At 53.2% G+C, this 20,907-nt stretch overlaps 1 protein-coding gene across 3 annotated transcripts in view; it reads left to right on the top strand.

The window, feature by feature from the left end:
- Positions 1–2,630: 2,630 nt before the first annotated feature.
- Positions 2,631–20,907, top strand: part of Zmiz1 (zinc finger MIZ-type containing 1) — a 202,025-nt gene continuing 183,748 nt past the window's right edge. For 2 of the 3 annotated variants that reach the window (XM_028754124.1, XM_028754125.1), the window contains exon 1: positions 2,631–3,005. The gene's annotated coding sequence lies outside the window, so the exon portion shown is untranslated. The remainder of the gene's footprint in view (positions 3,006–20,907) is intronic. The other variant, XM_028754126.1, reaches the window with a different exon arrangement.

Consider the following 20,907-nt stretch of genomic DNA (forward strand, 5'->3'; position numbering starts at 1 on the left):
TGGTTGGGTCTATTCTTGCAGCTTAAGGCTGATAGGGGTTTTGGTGCTGAGGATGGAGGTGGCCTCCTGGATGTGCCAATGCTGTGACTGAGAGCAGGATGCCTGTGGCTCCCTTAAGCAAACTGATTTCTCATCTATCAAGTCCAGCTTTCCAGGATTTCTCAGACTACCCTCCCAACCTGGGCCACCCACAGGCTGGGGGTGGGGGGTGGGGGGAAGTGTCCTTCTTTTTCTTCTTGGAAATGTACTGAGATCAGGCCATTCCAGTGTCCCTAGAGATCTGGAAGTGATTTCATGCCACCCACTTTCCCCGGGGATACTCAGCTGCCACCTGTGGGTGGGTTAGTGGAGCAAGTTGCTAACAGTTCGTCCCTTGTGACAGGTCCGAGGGCTAAGGCCAGAAACGAGCACTGCCCCCCCAGAACCCCCCCCCATGCCCCCGCACCCGATAGCAGCAGGAATCATAATTTGCCTTGAGAAAAGTAGTCCCCTGCCCCACCCCCGCACCCAGACACCAGTGCACCATGTCCCTGTGGACCTGAGCTGCAGTCTGCCCTCAGGAATTCCAGGCTGAGTTCACGGCTGCCAGACAGTCACAGCTTTGAGAATGGATTCAAAGCTAGAAAATGCATTTTGCCTTCTTGTCTTGGTGATGGAAGGAGTGATCTCTCTGGCCCTGAAGGAGTTCAAGCCGAGGTCAGATCAGCCAGCCCTCTGAAGGATATTCTAAACTGGGGGGTCTGTGGTGGGGAGAGCTCTCCAGCCAGCTCCCCTGTTGGCCCGCGGTGCGCTACGATCACCACCCAGGAGGTTCAGGACTCGCGGGTTTGCGTGGCACGTCTGCGCTCCCATGCGGACCTCGTCAATCAAACTGCCGCCTTGGCGAGGCCAAGACTTCATCCGCCCGCCCCAGGCCCTGAGAAAGACCCCCGCCCGGGCTGCCTGCCCGAGTCCGCCCCCAGCGGTGTCATTGTTCTCTGACGTCACGCGGCGGCTCCGCCCCTCTCCCCCCACCTTTCCTCCCCACCTCCGGTTCCCCCGGTTGGCGGCCAAGCAGCCTCCGACGACCCGGCAGTGCAGGGCTCCCCCCGCGGCCCGGCCGGGGCTGCGCCCCCTTGCGCTCTTCCCAACTTGCCTTTGTTATTCCAGCTCCCTTCCTCGCCTCGCCTCCGACACCGTGGCTGCCTGCAAAACGCGGAGCACGGAGTTATCGCCACACCTGGAGTCCCTAGCGGGCTCCGACCCAAACCTCCCCCGCCTGCCCTGAAGGGGAGTGCGTGCGCGCTGATGTCCAGCCTAGACGCTTGTTATCTTTAGGACTAGAGTACCTCTAATCCGGAGGCGAAGGGGGTTGAGGAAGGGATGTGGAAGAGTAAAGGGAACATGTGTGGTATGTGTACGTGAATGTGAGATGTAGTGCACGGGGGAATGCTTCGTGTTTTGTTTTGTTTTTAAACGTACCGGAGGTGGTGTACAGCGATATTTGTGTGTACAATTGTATGACTCCAGGTGCACAGGCATATCTGGGATAGAAAGTGTGTGTACAAGTGTGTGGAGATAGTCATGAGTGCTATGAGGAGTATGCGTGCCATGCTGAAAGGTAGGCGCAAACCTGTGTGCCGTTTGTGTAGGAGTTTCTGTGTGAGTGGCAATGGACCTGAGCCAAAGGGAGTGCGCGCTTGGATACATTTGGGGGCGGGTCTGCGAGGGGAACCCCCGCGAGTGGGCGCACCTAACTGTGCTTCGTGAGTATCCTTCGCCACTACAGAAGTGGAGCCCAGCCCTGGGCTGCGAGCTGGGTTGGGTAATTTTCACCTCTGCAAAGCGGGAACGCTGGGTTCTCAGCGCCCCAGGCGCTCCCTACCAGGCAGTCCGGCGTTCTTGCTCTTAACTTCAAGTAGCAGTGGGGACTTAGGGTTTCCTCTGCACCCCTCGCTCCTTCTCAGATGTCAATGGAGGCGCACTTGAGCCTCCCCTACGTCACCCGTGGTAGTAAAGGTTAGGGTCCTCTCACCTTCTCTCTGTCACCCCGTTTTAGGAATAATCCCAAAGTCTTCAGGAACGCTCTGCACACCGTGTCTCATTAGCAGCTCAGTCACCCCAATTCAGATAGCTGACAGCACCTGAGGCCCCAGTGCACTCCTGCAGGGGACCAGCAGGAAGCGGGGTACGTCTTCTGGCAATAATTTTTCTCTTACCAATGTGGTCCCTTCTTAGGCACATCAGTCTCCCCGCTCTAAACTTATGGGATGCTGAGGGGGGTGGGCGTTAAAGAGCAGAGAAGGGAGGCGAGAGGAGGGACGAGAGTGAACAAGCAGCATGAGAGGGTGAGGGTGGCGCGGAGCCTAACAGGGTCCGGAAGAAAGCTGAGACCTGGGTTGGGAAGAAAGGGAGGAAAAGAAGGGAAAGGAGAAAGGAGGAAAGGAAAGGAAAGGAAAGGAAAGGAAAGGAAAGGGAAAGGGAAAGGGAAAGGGAAAGGGAAAGGGAAAGGGAAAGGGAAAGAGAGAGCGCGGCGAGCGCGCATATGGAGAGCGAACCAAGGCAAGCAGAGCTGCGCGCTGGAGGCGCGGCACTCCGCTCCCGCCGTTACTCCGTGCCGGCTTTTGCGGGAGGCCGGCGGCGCGGGGCCCTTTGGAAATAGAATAGCCAATGTAATCTGACACTTCAACTTGCTCGGCTCCGGGCGAGTTGATTCACTTACTCACCCCCTAACGCCGAGTTCCTTTTCACTGTCTGTGGACATTAAAAAAGCGAGCGGCGGCGGCGGGCGCCCGGGAGAGCAAGCGGCCGGCCGGGCGAGCAGCGATCCGGCCGCAGAGCAAGCGAGCAGCGCCCGCGCAGCGCGCTGACCTTAGCCCCGGCCGGTGAGGAGCCAGAGCCGGAGTCGGAGCCGAGTAGATCTCCGCGCTCTGGCTGCGCTCCTCCCGGCTCCAGCCTACCCTACACGGCGGTGGCGGTGGCGGCGGCGCGTCCTCCAGCGGTGGCAGTGGTGCTCGCAGCGCCCGGTAAGTTTGGGGACAGAGCCAAGCGCCCGTTAGCACCGAGGCTTCTACCCGCTCCCGATGGATCATCGGGCTGCGAGCGCCGGGTACTGTACTATGGCTTTCCGCTTAAAGGTTTAGCTCTGGGCAGGCGAAAGAAGCCAGCCGTGCGGGCTAGGCGCGCTGGTCTGGCCGCCGGGGGCGGAGGCCCTGACCACCAGCGAGCGCCCGGCTTGTGTAGAGAGGCTCCGGATGAGCGCGAGGACCCGGGGGTCTTCGGGTGTATGGGGAGCCGATGCGGTTGTGCGCGCGGACTCGGTGCCCGCCTCCTGCCGGCGCGCCTCCCAGCCGTCGCTCCGAACAGTCGGGGGCCGGCCGGGATACGGATTCGGAGGACCCAGGAGACTGGCTGGGTCTTCCTTGCCTCTTTTGGAAAGATGTGAAGTTGTGCGCCCTTGTGCATAAGAGAACCGCCGGGAAGGCGCTGGATTCTAGGGTGGCCAGGGTTGGTGGTGTTAAGTTGTGCCTCCGAATTTCTATGGAGAACACACTTTTGTACATGGGAGATGGGGGCGCGGTTAAGTTGTTTTGGGGGGAGAATAGCCCAGGGAAACGCGGCGCGTGGCTGAGTAGGACACGTTGAGGAGACGTGCGGACGCTTCTCGTTCGGGCTTCGGAAGCCGAAGGGGCTTTCAGGCCAACGCCTGGCCGGGGCTGCCCCGGGAGTCGGGAGGCGAGCCCAAGGGGAAGATGTTTCTGTGTGTGTGTGCGCGCGCGCGTTGCAAATACGAAAGTAATTTCCCCGTGTTCTTTCTTCCTCTCTGTCTCCGGCGGCGGTGGCCCCGGGGGAGTGGGAGGCCGACCCGAGAGGAGGTTGAGGGGCCGGGCCGGAGCTGAAGCTCGGTCCGGATTGTGGGAGGGAAGCTCTGAAATCTTGTTTCACATTCCTGGCGTCAGGGCCAGGGAGAAAACAGTGGGGAGCACGGCCTCGGTGTCGCGGTGCAGGCTGCGGGAGCGCGTCGCCCCCTGGCCGGGGACATCTGTCCAGGAAGCTGGCCAGGCGGGGAGAGGGCGCGGTGCAGAGGGCAGGCTCCCCGCCCTGGAGAGGTGGGGGCGCGGGAGAGGGGCGGCCTCGTCTCCCGGCCATTGTGCGCCAGCAGATTTTCACGGGAGACTGCCCCGAAGCCGCGGGAGAAGGCCAGGAGCCGGCCACAGCCTCGGGTTTAAAAGACACTCCAGGAATGTAAACAACCCGGGCGGGAGGGCTAGCGGACGGGAGCGCGCCAGGACTGCGGGTCTGGACCCCCTACCCTCCCCCGGGGACAGCAGATCAGCGCGGCTACTCTGCCCTTCCCTCTACCTGCCGAAAACTTTTCCTTTCTCTGGTTTACAGTTCCACCGTGTGCTCCAGCCCGGAGCAGGGCGAAGGGCTTCTCCCATAGCCCAGGCTCAAGGAGCCTGGCATCCCGCACCCGACCCGGGAGCCCTGGAAGCCCCGGCGGCCAGATCTCTGCTTCGACGCCGAGAGCTCGGTCAACGTCTGCTCCGGGAGCTGCAGCTTCTTGGGCTGGCAGTGCTAAGAGTAACTGGGGCTCGGAGCCTGCCCGCCTGGATTGCTTGCTCGCTTTCTCCCGCCCTCCTTCCCGCGGCTCCTTCCCCCCGCTCTCCCCCTTCCCCTTTCCCCTGACTGCTTTTCCAATGCCCTGACATGAGGGAGGAAGATTTAACTTGGCAGCCCAAACAAATGTTCTCTCTGAGATCTCCAAGAAGCTGGCTGGCGGCTGGACTGGCGGGGTGAGTGCACCGCTCGGCCAGCCTTTCCCTTCTCTCTGCACTGCCAGGGACATTTGGAGCCCCGTGGGTGGACAGCCCGGGGCATGGACAGTGGGGACCAACCCCCGGGATTTGGAAGGGCGGTCTGTGGGCTGCGCCTGTGGAAGCCCCTGCCTTGGCGCTACATAGTGAGCCATTGGCTCCAGCTGCCTCCTGGTGCCAATGGTTTTCTTGAGCAACAGTTTGCCTCTGCTGCAACCTGGGAACTGGGCCTGGTAGACCAGAGGGTTAAGTAGTGCAGTCTCCTCCCTCCCTCGTGGGTGTGAGGACAGGCTGGTTACACAGGGCAGGGCAGGAGGCCAGAGGCTGTTCCCAGAGGTGCCTGGTTTTGCTTATTATTGTTTTTTTGAAGGTACAGATAAAGGGATGGTGGTTGAGGCCGGAGAAACAAGCGACTTGGCTGCTGGTGAATTCCGGCCTGCCTCCCTGTGCTTGCACAGTGACTGAAGTATGGAAGAGCAGCCTGTGAGCTGTTTGGGAAGTTTAGACGGAGGAACAAGCTCATGGCTTTTCTTATCCGCCGGCTTTTTTTTTTTAAAAGAGGTCCAAAGAAGGGGGAATTCCTGGCCCCTGAACGGAGGCAGAGGGCTTGTGAACACCCAGGAGCCTTGAGCTGACCTTTCCCTCTTCAAGAAGAGGATGTGGAAACACCAGCATCAAACAAAAGGCACATTGAAAGCCCTATCTATCTGCCTAGGAGCGTGTGCGACTAGGAGTGCTTTTGGAAGGAGTTGGTGTTGTCCTCTGAGTTTTATGGTTTTGGTCGTTTTGTTTTTCTCCAAAGAACAGAAGCATCACTGGCCCCGAGTCACACGTTTAGGGGACCTAGTTTTCTCATATGAATCAGAAGTTTAGACTTGGGAACTTGGTGACTGGGGCTGGGGGAGGAGCTATAGAGTTTCCAAGACTTGAGCTGCGGTTGTAAGACTTTCTGAGTACTGCTCACAGGCTCACAGAGGGGACTGGACTTATGAAAAAAGTTTGAATAAATAGCCTTGTCTGTGCAGAAACCGGCTGTTGACTTCTTTGTGGGGACAAAATGTTCTTTTTTGGGTCTAAGAAAAAGTGAGGGGGGGATCAAGGCCAAATGAAGAAAGACCTAGAAGCTGGGATTTGGCCCCAACACCCCTCTGTGTGTGTGTGTGTGTGTGAGCACACACACACACATACACATACAACAGATCCCTAGCCCCAACAATCCCACATTTTTCATCCCTGGCTACTGTTTAAATGACCCAACATGGCACAGTTGTCCACAGGTCCACTCCTACCAGAAGCTGGAAGGACCCAGCTGAGAAGATCCACAAACCTGAAGTTTGTGTATGTCCTCAGAGTCTGTGAGAAAGAGGGCCCTATGTAGGAAGGTTGGATACCTAGCTCCAGCCCCAGGTTCATTGGGTAGTTTTGACCCAAGTCTTAGGGTAAAATGTTATAAAAAAATCAGTGCAGCAGCAAGTTAATTCTGTGGGTATGGTGGTATGATACCAGCAAGTAGGGCCTGCTGGATAGTGCCTGGGTCCCATAAATTTTCATTCATAACGGCTCCCATGGGTCCTTGCCAGCCCCCTGCCTCTCTTGCATCTTTATGAGATTCCTAGGGTTTTGTGTAGATAACAAAGGCTGCTGCCCTAATTACCCCTGACCCTGACCCTGTGGCTGCAGTTTCTTCTGGTGACTGCTGGATCCTCTCAGCAGGACACAGTGGCCTCTACCTAGGTCCTCTCTGTGGGGAAAATCTTTGTTCTGAAGATACCTTGAGACTAGGTTTGTGCCAGCCTGCCTGGGTGCATGAAGCCTGGCCTGGAAGCTCCAGCCATGAGTCTGAGGTTAGGCCCTCTCTCAGGGAGGCAACACACAGCAATCCTACCATAGACACTGGACAGGGGGAGAGAAAACCGTATCAGATGGCTGTGGCTTACTAGCTATGTGTGACAGGAAGTCACTCTGCTGGGACTCAGTCTCCTGATTTGTAAAATGGGTTCAAGTCCAGAACTCCTATCATCCCACATGGTTTCTGGGAGGATGAGGCAGATACAAACATTTGAGCCTCCATCCTGAAAGTTAGGCAGACTCTGGTGCAGAATAGAATTATGACAGAAGGGCCAGATTGGAGTAAGGGATGCTGGAAACCTTTTCCAGAGGTTGTGCCATTGTCCTTATCTCCCTGATAGCCTCAGCTTGCATGGTTCCTGTGATAGGGTGCTCACCGCCTTTGGACAGCATCTGTACTCATTGGATGGCTGTGAGTTAGTTACATGCCTTCTGGAAAGCCACACCCCCTGATGAATCCTGACTTTGGGCTTAAGATGCTTTGGCCTCTCCCAACCACAGATTCATTTTCCCTTAATGACCATGAGGTCCGAGTCCTGTAGGATATGTGTATCATATCATAATGTTATATGTGTACATGGGGGTGGGGAGCACCCTTCCAGTGGCTGTTTTCAGCCTTATTGAGATGAGAGAAGTGCAAGGAAAGGTCTGTCCAAGGGGTTCTCTTCCATTGGCTGTAGGGTTTGCCTCTTGCCACTTTCTTTCCTTGAATTGCATTTGGCCTGGGAGGGGCTGCATAATGAGGGTAGGGTCAGGTCAGGGACCCAGGATTGACTATTCATGTGTTTAATGAGAATCTTCAGAGTGAAGACAGTGGCCCATGAGACCCAGAACTATGCAAGACACTCTTAGGAGCTTTTGTCCAGCAAGGGCAGTAAGACCAGTCCAAATAAATAATTACCCACCAGCCTCTGGCTGCCTGCCATGTGCACATGAGAAAGGGAGTGGCCACAGCCCCTTCCTTTGCCTGGTATGGTCCATCTAGAATCGTTTTTCAAACTTGTTTGATCCTGTTAACAACAGTGTCAGCTACTGTATGGAATTACTTTCATTTAACAGAGAACGAAACTGAAGCTCAGAGAGAGGCCAGGAGGTTGTGCCTAAGACAGGACTCACCTCCAGGCCTTACAGATCCCTACCTCACAGTGCACTGAGCCATAGCCCCAGCTATGCTGGGAAGTGCCACAGAAACCTGTGTGTGCCCCAGGGGTGGGAGTGAGAGCAGAAACAGCAGTTGTTTCCAGGAAGGGTCGCAGGTGGGCTTCCCTGCATCTGGCTATACACGGTCTACACTCCTAGCAGCTGGCTGGCGCTCTCTCTCTCTCTCTCTCTCTCTCTCTCTCTCTCTCTCTCTCTCTCTCTCCCCCCCCCCCCCCCCCAATCTAGAGCTTACACTGAACCTCAGCTGCCTGCCTAGGTGTACAAATGCACCAGCTTCAGCTCTGCCTGGCTTCTGGAGGAGGAAGCAAGATTGTCCCTGGGCTGCTATGGTTTCTATAGATACAGAGTGTGACTCAAACTGCCCCTCCTCTGGCTGAGTCAGTCTCCTACACTATGTAGGGTGGCCGCCCTTTAGGGCCCCTGGATTTTCCCTCCCCTCCCCTCCCTTCCCCTCCCCCCCCCCTCCCTCCCGTCCCCTTCCCTTCCCTCCCCTATTGCCACCACCCTTGCATCTGGTCATTTGGAGCCTAATTGACTACCACTTTTTGATACCCACTCTGGCTGGTGGGGTTATGGGCAATGGGTAACTGGGCAGGCTGAGATGGTACCTCCCCAGGAAGTCTGACCTGTCCTGTCCTGGCACACCTGTGCAGGTAATGACTGTAGCCCCAAGGGCCCGGAGCCTGCCCCTCCCATCAGGCCCAGCTGCCAGGGTTACTACAGGATTGTGCTGGGGGAGGCCGGGGTGTCTGAGCTAATTAGATTTCTTAGATTTCAACGCTCCCCTAATCCTGTTAGCCTGGCTGTAATTGTAACCACTTCAAGGTTTTGGCCATGGCAGGCTGTTGAAGACAGACGGTGTGTGAAGACTCTGCTTTGCCCAGCCCTAGCCCTAGACAGCAGGTTGGGGATAGGGACTGCCTTTCCAGGTCTCTTGGGTGGTAGTGGTGTGTGTGTTGGGGGGGGGTGTTTTTCTATAGCATGTTTGTATTTCAAGCTGTCAGAACAGATATGTCCTTCCAAAGATCTCCTATGCCACATCCTTGTCAGAACCAGTGGGGAAGCTGAGGAAGCTGAGGCTGAAGAGTGACATGGAATGACAGGGCCTTCAATAACTAGAATGGCTTATTCTTGGGACCATTAGAGCAGGCTTTGAATCTCCGGGAGCTATGAACCCTCCTGAGACACCTGTCCCCAGAAACAGGATTCGAGGGACGGGCCTGTTCCCCTATTGGTCAGTTTACATGCCTCTCTCCCTTCCCCTCCAGAACACATGCAGATGAGCACACATGCTCATCTCTGCCTGTCTGTCCCTTGCCCTCAAATATAGGGGAGTTCGATTTTTTTGTCTGTCAGTTTTTCCCACATGCTTGTGAAACTCTATGCAGACCAGGACATGGCCAGGCCACTGATGGCAAGACTGCCAGAATAGAACTCTTTTGTGCTTTCAATGGTTCCTTGTCCAAAATTCCTTTGGAGTATCTGGCTTGAATGTAAACTATTCACAATAAGGGGTTCCTCTGTGGTCTACAGAACCCTTCCCTGCCTGGAGGCTCCCCTTAAACCCAAAAAGGCTCACCCTGTATTCTTATCTGTGGGCCATAGGAAGAAATACCCCTTCTACCTTAGAACTCCCTTCTCTGGGCTTTGAACTCCTAAGCCTATGGAGTTGGGGGACTGTCTGTCTTTTTCTAGCCCAGGAAAATGGAGCCTTAGAAAGAAATGATTAACTTCACACAAGGTTAGCAATACACAGAGCTGAGCTAAACCCAGCATCTGGGCTTTGGTAGTTCATGAGCTCATTAGACATTTATTGAATATCTACTATTTGCCAGTCTTTAGTGTACCTCAAGAAAGGCTATTTGTAACGTAGCTCAGGAGCCCAGCTAGATTGAAGGAGGATAGGGGTGACCCTTGAGTTCACTTTAAGGACAGTCTCTAAACATCTTGTAGAACACAAGCTTGAGTGTGTGCATGTGTGTATATGTCTATAGGTTGAGAGTGCAATGCTAATGTGAGAGAAATCAAACCAAGTTCCCCTTGAGAGAGCCCAAGCTCTCACATGCCAAGGCTTCCTCCCCTCTGGTCCCTCAACTCGTTTCCATGCTGACTTTGAGCTTGTATGGCTGATGGATTCTCTGCCTGCTGTTGATTCCTCTCTGGACAAGGAAGCAAGGTTGGAACTTGCTGGCTCCACCCTAAGAGTCACCTGTGTCAGGTCCAGGTGACAGCTGCTGGAGGAAAAAGGGAGCTGGCTCAGGATGTAATTGTCTGGACTTTGCTCTGTCCTCAAGGCTCCTGCCCAATCCCTCACCCTGCACTCTAGGTGGACCTTGACCTCAGCTGGGTCAGTTGAGAAGCTCAGAACACCATTCCAACAGCCAGCATGCAGCCTAGCCCAGGAGCAGACAGAATGAGGAGCAATCTGGAAAGAGTCTTGACTTTTTCTCCTGGTCTTTAGAAGTGCAAGGAGTCCTTCCAGAGTCTCTATTTGCCTTTTTTGGTTGGCAGATAGGGAGAGTCCAAACCCAGAGGGATTGAGGGACAGGCCCTAGGTCCACCAAGATGGCTTTCCTACAGCAGAGTGTCATAGCAAGGAAGCTGGGAAGAGGCTGGTTCAGGTGGAAAGGATTGTGTATCACTGAAGTTGCTATTGTTTACACACTTAAAATCAGTTACTGAATCCCTCCGTCCCTGCTCTTACCCTACTCTGTGTGTATGTATGAGTGTAAATGTGTGTGTGTGTGTGTGTGTGTGTGTGTGTATGTATGTATGTGAGTCTGTATGTCTGAATGGTCTGAGTGTGTGTGTGTGTGTGTGTGTGTGTGTGTGTGTGTGTGTGTGTGTGTTTCTCACCAGGACCTTAGCTGATTAAGCTACACTGGCTGACCAGTGAGCCTCAGGAATCTTCCTGTCTCTGCCTTCCAGCTCTGGGATTATAAAAGTGCACCACTACACTTGGCTTTTTACATGGGTCATGGAGATTGAACTGGGTCTTCCTACTCGCATGGCAAACACTTCAGGGACTGAGACACCCATCTCCCCAGCCTGTTTCAGGGGTTTTTTTCTCCCTGGCTGCCTGGAGTCTGTTCTCAAAGCCACCTTTTATATTTGACATCTCTGACCTTGGCCTCCGAGTCTGTATAAGAGTTCTTCATGCTTTAACAATCGCTAACACACAGCCCTCCCAATAGGCTAAGAAGCTAGAGAGTGTTCAATGCCTGGCTTGTGGCAAGTGTTTAAGGAATGGTAGCCTTGGTCACTGTCATGAGTGCCCTCCCAAAATCTTACCTCCAATGTACCAATTGCTCAAGGTCAAACTGACTCAGAACCAACCAACACTTTCTGATTCCTTGTCTGTAGGGCCTTCTGAAGCAGGAGATGGGTTCCTATCCTCTCATAGAGATGATAATGATCCAAAGACTTTTAACTCAACCTACCAAGAGGCCGGGCGCCCCTGGAGAATGTTCTAAGTCATCCATCTGCCTTTCCGTCTGAGAGTCTTGTTTTCCCTCCTGCAAACTGAGGCAGGGGATGACAAAAACTTCCCTTTTGGCTTCTGTTCTTTTGATAAGACGCAAGTAAGACCAGGCCTCCACACCTGCTCAGCTCTGTGCAGAGCAGCTGTGAAGGAGGACAGAGAATGGCACCTTTGGCTACTCATAGAGCCCTCTGAGCTTGTTTCCTTACCCACCAATTACAACTACGATGAGATCACAGCATCCTCGTTAGGGTTGACGAGGTAGCACAATGCCCCCCCCCAAAAAAAAATTGTCAACCTAGTTTGCTGGAGAGGAATTCTTATAGTAAAGAGCACTCAGCCTCATTCCTGTATCCCCCATCTTCTGGAGAGATGGCCCACAGCTTGCTTCTGTGTGGACATCTTGGAACAGTATCAGAAGGATGCCCTTGCCCACAAGGCTGGAGTCCCTGGCCATGAGAGGAATAGCTGGATGTGTCTTGAAGCTTCTTTTGGCCACATTCTAGCTCTGTGTGTGACCTCTGCCTTCAGAGGACATTGTCTTTTGAAGCCTGCTTCTCATCCAGCTCGACATTTTACTGGCGGGAAAACCAAGGCTGAAGAAAGAAAAGGGACTTGACTAAAGTCCCTAATGAAAGAGGCCTCCTGAGACATATTACCTGGCCCAGTGTCAAGTGGTCCTTGGAATGTAGGATGAATAGTTATAGATATGGCCTTCTGGGATAGGCTGGTGTCCCTGGGAGACAGTCCTATCTCCTGCTGCATGGGATGTACTGTGTCTGGATTCAGTTTGTAGCTGTTTGGGGAGGACTAGGTGGGGAGAAGTTCCCCCAGCTCTTACACCAAGGAAGGCAGCAGGCCAGGTCAGAGCTTATGTGGGTCTTCTTTTCCTGGTATCAGGAGCCCTAACATGGATGAGAAGGACACTCGGCCTGCAGAAAAGCTGCCTGCCATTATACAGTGAAGTGGCCTTCTCTGGGGGGCATGCTTTGCATGCAGAGAGGCAGTTTGGGTAGGGCCTTGAGGAGGGCTGTGACCCCCATCTGCCACTGTGGTTAACACATCATTTCCCTGGCTCACAGTCTTTATGATTCTGACTTTCTGGATTTTGGGAAGTAGTCTGGATGACTGGCAGGGAGAGGAGGCTGCCCATTAGCCTTTAGCCTCTCGATGCGTCTGTGCACAGGCCACTGGGGCCCCAGCACCTTATTGTGTTATAGATCCTGGGAGAAGAACCGAAAATTCATGGGGAAATTCTAGTTTTGTTTTGATGATGGGCTGTGGAGCTCCGCCTCTTCTAGACCCCCTTACTGTAGGGCGAGCCTTCAGTGCCCCCACCCAGCCTGAGCTAACTTTGAATTTCTGCTGTTTTTGGTCAGCCCAGTTGGTCCCTTTATGCAGGGGTGGGCCTGCTTGGGGGGTTTGAATCTTTTCAGGCCTTAGAATTCTTGGATTTTCTGCCTTGGATAGCTTCCCTCTTGCCCGCTCCCTAGCAGTGCCTAGGCTGCGTGGCGGGTTCTGTACCACTCACAGACTCCACATACCTTTTTCCAGTATTCCTGGACCTTTGGTTCCCAAGTCTTTGAGGTATCTTGGCAGCCACATCCTCTGATGCCTGCCATACAGATATATGTCCTGTGTATGACATCCCCAGAGTGTCATGTGTGGCCTTGTACACCTCCAGGAGTGGGCTGTTGCTTACAGCTGACAAGTCCCGTGTTCCGTGGAGCTTAAAATGGCTCCTGGGGCCCAGTTCTCATCCCAGAACCATGAAAAATCCAGGACTCACCCCTCTTTTTTACACTGCAGAATTGTATTGCCTGGGTCCTCCTCAGCTGAATCTAAGGCAGGGAGGAGGAAGCGGAATGCACTCCCTTGGAGGAGATGGCTTCCTTTTGACCCCAAATTTCTAAGAGTTTCTATCGCTGTGATAAAACACTAGGACCAAAGCAACTTGAGGAAGAAAGGGTTTATTTCCTCTTACAGCTAGTAGTCCACCCTCCAGGAAATTCAGGGCAAGAACTCAGTGCAGCACCCTGGAGGCTAAAACTGGTGCAGAGTCCATGGAGGACTGCTGTGTACTGCCTTGCTCTTCAGGGCTTGCCCAGCTTGCTCTCTTAGCACACCCAGGACCACTAGCCCAATGATGGCCCCACCCACAACCGGCTGGGTCCCTCCCACATCAGTCACCAATTGGGAAAACGCACTACAGACTTATTTACAAGGTGATCTTCTGGAGGTATTTTCTCAATGGAGAGCCCCTCTTCCCAAATAACCCTAGCTTGGGTCAAGTTGAAATAAAACTAGACTGTGCACTGAGACTTCCTATTTTTTTTGCATCTGGGCAGCTTGAAGACATCAGGCTGGATGGGGAAGTGGAACCCTCAGGTCGTGGGATGTGGAAGTGGCTAGGGAGGCAGATTGTTGGGACCCAGGGGGAAGAAAGCGGCTGGCATTTGGTGAGCCAGCAGGATCCTGTACTGGGTGCTTTTGAAGGGTGGTTTTGTCTTTCAGGCTCTTCCTATCACGTTCATTCTCCACTAGAGGTGGAGCCCTGTCCAGGGAGGGGGCAGTTTGAACGTGAAGTGCGTCCTCTCTAGCCTGCCTCCCACTGGCACTTGCTTGAGTCCAGCTTGTTCCTCACTCCCCACAGCCATCTGTCCAAGCCCATCCCACCCAAACACTCTCAGGAGCCAAAGCTCAGGGCTCTCTGTAAGAAGCTCTGGGTTTGGAATCAGAACTTTTGGCGTTGCTTCCTGCTGCGGCATCCCTTGTGGCTGTTAGGAACATCAGACAGGAGGCCCTACCCTTGTCAGGTGCTATGCAATGTCACTGTGTCAAACAGCATAGAGTATTATTACCATGTGCATCAGTAATGACATCAGCCTAGAGCAGGCCAACCCTTCATTTTCCCACTGAGTCTAAACCAGAGGGACAGGTCACTAGCTGAGCTGGAACTGGAACCTAAGTATCCCAACTGTGTAGCATGTGGCTGTCCCTACTAAGCCCTCCACTGGAGTGAGTAAGACTCAGGTTCAGGGCCCTCAATGGCTGGCAACAGGGTTGCTATCCTGCTTAGAATTTCTGCTTTGTCTCACGGAGGTCTGGGTCCTAAGCCTCTGACCCTGCTCTCCAGGGCTGTTGAGCCTGGGGCAAGCACGGAGGTTATTTATTCACTGTGGTGTCTGGGGCATTGCTGGTCCCTTCATCATGGCCTGCCCACGGCTGTCATCCTCTAGCAAGATACTTTTCAGTACATATGGGGCTGTCCTGTATTTTGCCAGTTGTTACTTGGAGTAGAGCCAGGGCTCCCCAGAAACCATTGTCTACCCCCAGAGACTCCTTGCCCACCTGACCGGCCTATTGGCCACCAAATGTTTCTTTGTCCTAGACCACAGTTTGGGTTTGTTGCTGTAGCATCAGGTGACATGACTCCTCCCAGAACCCACAGATCCAGAGATGATAATAGAGGAACCTGTCCATCTCACCCTCCTTCTCCCCACTTTCCAGGTAGGAGACCGAGGCCCAGAGAGGGGAACAAAACTAGCAAGATGCTGAGTGCACCTACCACAGCACTCTGGCCTCCCTCGGCCTCCATCCTCCACTCTCTGAGGCTGGCCTTATCCCTACTGGACCAAGTGCACACAGGATGGGGGACCACAAGCAGAGCAACAGCCTCTGCATAGTTTTTAAGGTTCTTAAGGTCTTCATCACTTAGGCCTGCCTCCCTGTGACAGTTAGGGAGTGACTCTCACTAGCCTAAGAACTAGGCTATGGATTTTATCCAGTCCCCAGTCCTGTTCACCCAGGAGAGAGTAGTTATCTAGAATCCTTTAGGGCCGTCACCTCTATTGTCACTGCTACAGTACCTACCCTGTCACCACGCCCATTGGACGCTTGGAATTGCGAAGTGTCATGGGCATCTGGTCCACACTTTGCATTTGGTCTCTGTCTTCCTTTTCAGCCAGTGATCAACCCTGTTCCCCCTCCGCCATTCTCTCTCCGTCCCTTCCCTCTTTCCTTCACTGTACTAAGCATCAAACCCGGAGCTTTACCCATGCTAGGTGAGCACTCCACCACTGAACTCCCCTCCCTGACTTTATGAGACTTTTTGAGGTTTCAGGCCTGAAATTCTCTATGTAGCTGAGGATGCTTTGAATTCCTGATCCTCCAGCTGCTGTCTTCCAAGTGCTGGGACTATAGGTAGGTACCATCACATACGGATTATTCAAGGTTGGGAGTCAAGCCCGGAGTATTGAGCTATATCCCAATCCCTACTAATTTCTTATTGGCGACTAGATCTCGCTTAGTTGCCCAAGCTGACCTTGAACTCACTCTCTACAGTACACGTGGGACCTTTTACTTCCCTTTCACCTGTCTCAGCCTCCCAAGCAGCTGAGCCACCAGGCTCACACAGCACACCGCAGCTGTCTAATGTGCCAGGCACCTCAAGCCCAGAGTCTTGACATTTTCTCTAGCCTCTTCATTCAGTCCAGTGAACTCATATTCATCTCTAAGAAGCCAGGTCAAAAGCTGTACCCCTGAGCTTGTCCCCCGATAGTATCAGATGCTGGTAAGGTTCTCCACTGAAGTCTCTCCCTCTTCCCTTCCCTCTGCTCTCTTTCTTAGTTGCCTGCTATCATCCTAGGCTGGGGCTGGGACTGGGCCTCCCTTCACACCCCCTCTTTCCGCCCGGTGTCCTCACAGGTTGGCCCAGGGCCGGCACAGAGGAGGTAACGAAAACATTTCAGTGTATTCCTGGAGCAGTAGCTGGTTACTATGGAAACAAGGAAGTGTTGCAACTTCCTGAACTTGAGGTTGGGGTCAGAGAAGGCAGCTCTGTCTTGGTTCTATGAGATGGACCCAGGATGATTGTCCTGGGGTTCTTCGTAACTCCAAGTTGCCTGTGGCAGGCACTTTCCAGTTTCTGAGCCTCAGTTTACCTTTCAGGAAAATGTAGACATGAAGGTGCTTAGCTAGCAGTCTTAACTTAATCTGTCTTCTCCTGTGACAGACGGTCCCTCTTCAGGGCTCAGTTTCCCCACTTTACTCATCTCTTTCCTTAAAAAAGATACTCCATCCAGTGTCTAGACCCAAGTGTCTGTAGCCTGATTGCCCTTGCCTGCACCCTGAGACTGCAGGGACACAAACAGGGAAGTCCCTACAGCCAGGGCTGCAGCGTAGAGCACGAGGTGGGTGGAGGGGTTGTCAGCAAACCAGGCCAGCTGACTCTAGTCTGAGCCAGCACATGCCCTGGGTCACTGTCCCTCACCCTGAAAGTGGCCTGAGCCAGTGTGGGTCAGAGTGGCCCTTGACTTTGCTAGACACTGCCAGCTTTGCCTTCTGGTGTCATGCTATGGGGGGACCCTGCCCTTTCCTGTCCTCTGAGGTCTGATATGTCCCAAGTAGCCTCAGAGGATGTCCCCTGCCCACCGCAGTAGGTGAGCAGCATGTTCTCTCTGTTTCCTCTCTCTGTCTGATTGCTCGGAGTCTCAAGTCAGCCAAGCTCAAGCTGCAGCCTCCCCCGCAGCCCTGCAGCACAAGCAGGTGCATCTGAGCTCAGCCATGTTCACACATGACAGAGAAGCCAGGTGAAGAGTCAAGCAGCCTAGCTCAGGCCCCCACTGCTGTGCATACCTGACACCAGGCCAAGTAGGCATCAGACTCCTTTATGCTTTTAGAGGTAGACCAAGTCTCCTCTAGGTCTGGGCCTAGTAGGACCTGGAGGAAAAGGTTTCGCATCCTCTCCAGCTTAGCTTTCTGATCTATAAAATAGGAAGGGAGTGAGGCTGAGTGGGCTGGGGTAGGCTGCCTGAGTTCTCTGGAGCCCAGTCACACTCAGTGAGCAGGCTGGAGCCTGGAGATATCCAGGAATTTGGGGGGAGGGGGAGGATGGGGGAATGCAAATCCAAGTGCTGTAGTATATGTAGCTCAGTAGTAGAATGCTTACCTAGCAAACCCTAGGTTCAGAGTTCTAGGTTCAGAGTGAATGAAGCAGGAAAGGGAGGGAGAGAAGGAGATAGGAAAGAAGGAAGGAAGGAAGGAAGGAAGGAAGGAAGGAAGGAAGGAGAGAAAGAAGAAAGAAAGAAAGAAAGAAAGAAAGAAAGAAAGAAAGAAAGAAAGAAAGAAAGAAAGAAAGAGGGAGGAAAGAAGGGAGAGAAAGAGAGAGAGAGAGAGAAAGAAAGAAAGAAAGAGAAAGAGTAATTGTTCTGAAAGAAAGAAAGAAAGAAAGAAAGAGAGAGAAAGAGAGAAAGAGAGAAAGAAAAAGAAAGAAAGAAAGACAGAGAGAGAGAAAGAGAAAGAAAGAAAGAAAGAAAGAAGGAAAGAAAGAAAGAAAGAAAGAAAGAAAGAGAAAGAGTAATCCTGTTCTTTTCTGACTTAGGGGACAAGCAGTCATCCAGATAGGTCTTCTTCCCTTCAGTTCCCAGCTGTGTTTCCTATCCCTGGAAGCAGCTCTGGCCAGGGTTACTGAGTTAGTCACTTGCTCCTACTACCTTGCAGCCTTGTGATCTGGACAAGCCCTATGCTCTCCCTGCACCGTGGGACCCTGAGTTCACGCCTGCGTCTGGGATGCTTTTGGAAGCCGGTTTGAGCCTCTTTGTTACCAAGTAGGCAGAGTCCTCATACTAGACGACATCCCCAAACCCCACACAGGTTTCATGTCAGTTCTCGCTTCTAGAAGATTCTCACTGTGTGCGTGAGAGTGGGTCTGTGTTCCCTGTTGAGGCCAGGAGCCCGCCTCAGATCACTCGTTGGGAGCAGCTCATCTTTTTCTGTTAAATGATCTGGTATCAGTGAGTAGGCATTTTCGTACCTGTTGTGTGCATATGTGGATGCTTGTGCTACGGCCTGTATGGCAGTCAGAGGGTCCAAGGACAACTTGATGACATCAGGGTTGTGAAGTCCTGGGACTGAACTCAGGTCACAAGGCTTGTACAGCAGTTCCCTTTACCTGCTGAGCCATCTAGTCCCACCCATTGGGGTTGTTTTGTTTTTGAGTCAGGGTCTCTCACTGACTTGTCTCTGCCCCCGCCCAGCACTGGAATGGCAAGTGAAGCGGCCTTTTTTGCATGAGTTCTGGGGAATCAGAATCAGGCCCTAAGCTCTTAACCCATTGAGCTATCTTTCCAGCCCTGGAGTTTGTGCACAGCCACAGGAATCAGTTCTTTACAGTTTGGCAGTGAGAGATCTTACTTCTCTGTTCACTGAGGTCCCCTTGGGGGGGCCCCCTGCTTTCTGCCTTCTTCCTGCTTTGAGATATGTCCCCAGACAACGCCTGGAACAGGGAAACCCTGAGTAAAGCATGAATGCTTGGAAGGAAACCTCCACCATCATCCAGATGACTCTGCTGCACAGAAAACCCAGATTCTCAGGGTGTGGGGTCCCCAACATGTTCCCCACCTTTTCAGGATCTATGGGAAAAAAATGTCTTTTTTTTTTTTTTTTTTTTTTTTGCAAGTCCCGAGACCATCGCTGATTTCTTTACCTTCAGCTGTACCTTCAGCTGGCATCTAGCTGTCAGACCGGTGCTTTCTGTTTCCTGCTTGAGTAGTTCCTTTATTTGCCTCATTTGAGCAGCTTCTTTATTTTTCTCCTTTAGATCCCTTCTAGTGATAAATACACGTCTCGTTTTATTTGGATTTCTCATACAAAACAGCAGGGAGGGTTAGTAAACTCTGCCTTGGTTGTTTTTCCCTCTGTACGTGGCTTGGTGGTGGTGTTCTTTGTTTGTTTTTGTTTTTTACTTCTGGAGGCCCAGTCTTCCAACCCTTTTTATTGTCTGCTGAGGGCTCTGTACTGGTGACTGGCAGTGTGTCTGCCAGGGACGGACGCTCTGCCAGTGCAGGCTTCTCCCGGAACAAACGCTGCTTACGTTGTACCTCCCTGCAGATTATATATTGATTAAATAACATCCTGGAGAACGATGGTAAAGTGTTTGTGGGGAGGGAAGTCTTTATCCTAATTTGCATATGGTCACTGTAAGACCCAGACTAGGGTTGTTATCGATCACTGAGCTGCCTGCAACTTGGAAGTCGCCTTGATGCTACCCTATGACTGCGACCATGAGACTGGGATTCTGTCCTAAGCGCTTGTCTTGTGGGATAACACCTGGACTCGACCTTCTGCTGTCCATAGCCCTCTATAGGACCCTCTGTATATTCCTTTCCTGCCCTCTCTCCCCTTGGTCACCAGGATGGGTCTGAGCCCTCAGCACCAGCTCCCCTTGCTCTTTAATCCTCTTGGCCTTACCACAGCAAGGCCTGGCCTTCAAGGTCACGTGTTATCAGGCCCCCGCCATGATTTCACTTGTACATACTGTGTGCATTATGTTCCCTCTGCTCCGTATGCCTGGGGAACTCCTAGGCATCCTGCAAAGCCTGCTACAAGCCTCAGCCTGTCCTAGTCCACCATCAGGGTCAAGAGTATAGGCTGCCCTTCCCCTGATTCCTCATACACTGCTTGCTGATTTCTGTGGCAGCCTTTGTCATCAGGATAGCTGCCACTCTCAGCCCCGACTCGCCAACACCCTGCACCATGGCTGGCAGCTAGCAAGCATTCCAGGACGCTCTCTACACAGTGAATAATAAGTGACGCCACCTTTGACACAGTGCTGGTGGGTTTGTGGTTTGGAATACACATCCTCACATTCAGGAGGGATGAACCACCTCAGAGTCAGGATTGCAGCTGGGCCCATAAGCCTGGCCCAGCCCCGCTGTGCTCTCTTGACCTTCTTCACCTTCCCAGTTGGAGTGGAGGGCCAGGCCTGGCTCTCAGGGCACCTTCAGGACAAGGCTGTCATGTGTAAAATGGCCAGGTCTGGAGACACCTGTACTTCAGTTAGTTCTGTCTTGCTGACTGCCCTGGTTTTGCCGGCTTGGAGAACTATCTCAGTTTTAGTAGCCTGGCAAGGCTGAAGGGACTCTTGGGCAAGACCCTGGGCAGATCTGGGGCCTGGGCCACATAGGCAGCCTACACACCAGGCAAGTCTATGGCAAATGGCCCTGGCTTGCCAGCTCTGGGAGGGTAGAGGGAGGGCCACCTTCTGCTGGGTAAACATGGTGTCCAGGCCTGCCCAGGCACGTCCCTGGCTCTTTCGGTTAAAGACACAGGACAGCATTTCATTTTACCAAGCCTGGAGTTGCTGGGTACCAATGAGAAATGACAGGTAGGGACATCAGGGAGCCTATAAGCCTTGCTGGACTCAGCCCTGCTGGTTCTTACCAGATCAGGACACAAGCTGCTGGAGGTTGTTAGGAGGACCATGTCACAAGGGCCAGGCTCTGACTGCAGTCCCACCCCTCACTGCCATCTTTTCTCTGCTGGCTGCTCCTGAGCCCTGGGGGTGGGTGGGCTTTGAGCTGCTTCTGGGTTAAGCCAGGTTTGACTGGAACCACCTCTGCATTCCTACTGCAGACACATTCCAGTCCTTGCTTACCCAAGGTGGCTCTTTGTTCTCCAGGACACCCACTGGGCTCCAGGCAATCTTCTGGGCATGTTCCTGGAATGGCAGCCTCTGCAATAGGAGATCCCATCCATCTCCTAGACTTGGACTGGAGCTCAGCCCCCTGCCTCCCTCTCTCTCTCTCTCTCTCTCTCTCTCTCTCTCTCTCTCTCTCTCTC

Source organism: Grammomys surdaster, unplaced genomic scaffold (assembly GCF_004785775.1).
Source record: "Grammomys surdaster isolate TR1022 unplaced genomic scaffold, NIH_TR_1.0 125979, whole genome shotgun sequence".
NCBI classification, from domain to species: Eukaryota; Metazoa; Chordata; class Mammalia; order Rodentia; family Muridae; genus Grammomys; species Grammomys surdaster.